General features: G+C 36.8%; 1 protein-coding gene across 3 annotated transcripts in view; it reads right to left on the reverse strand.

The window, feature by feature from the left end:
- The window catches only part of LOC119586520 (rab GTPase-activating protein 1-like), a 36,962-nt gene that overhangs the window by 22,047 nt on the left and 14,524 nt on the right, over nt 1-391 (reverse strand). The gene's annotated exons all lie outside the window — the stretch shown is intronic.

Genomic DNA, 391 nt, shown 5'->3' on the forward strand with positions numbered 1-391 from the left:
GACTTAAGAATTGTTCAACTTCACTTCACAAGGTGAGATAAAAAAAGTATCCAATAATGTGTGAATGAATACTGTTACCTGTTTCCATATCAAATTACCACAACAGCAAAAGTAAACAAGATGAAAAGAAGAAACACAAACTGATACAACTTCACTTACACACTCTTGGCTTTCCCATCGCACCCCACCATAAATAGTTCCTATAGCAAGATTTCCTAGTACTGGATTAAAATTTAGAAGTGAAGAACAATGACCAAGGACTTTTTTTCTTTTCTTTTTATTTCCTTCAGGGCTTCTGCTAGAGAGGGAGGGATGAAGAAATGGGTATGGATGAATGTGTGTGAGGGGAGGGGGGTTGTAATACAGGTGTGTATTCTTACTTGTAGTCATA

Source organism: Penaeus monodon, chromosome 21 (assembly GCF_015228065.2).
Source record: "Penaeus monodon isolate SGIC_2016 chromosome 21, NSTDA_Pmon_1, whole genome shotgun sequence".
Taxonomy (NCBI): Eukaryota; Metazoa; Arthropoda; class Malacostraca; order Decapoda; family Penaeidae; genus Penaeus; species Penaeus monodon.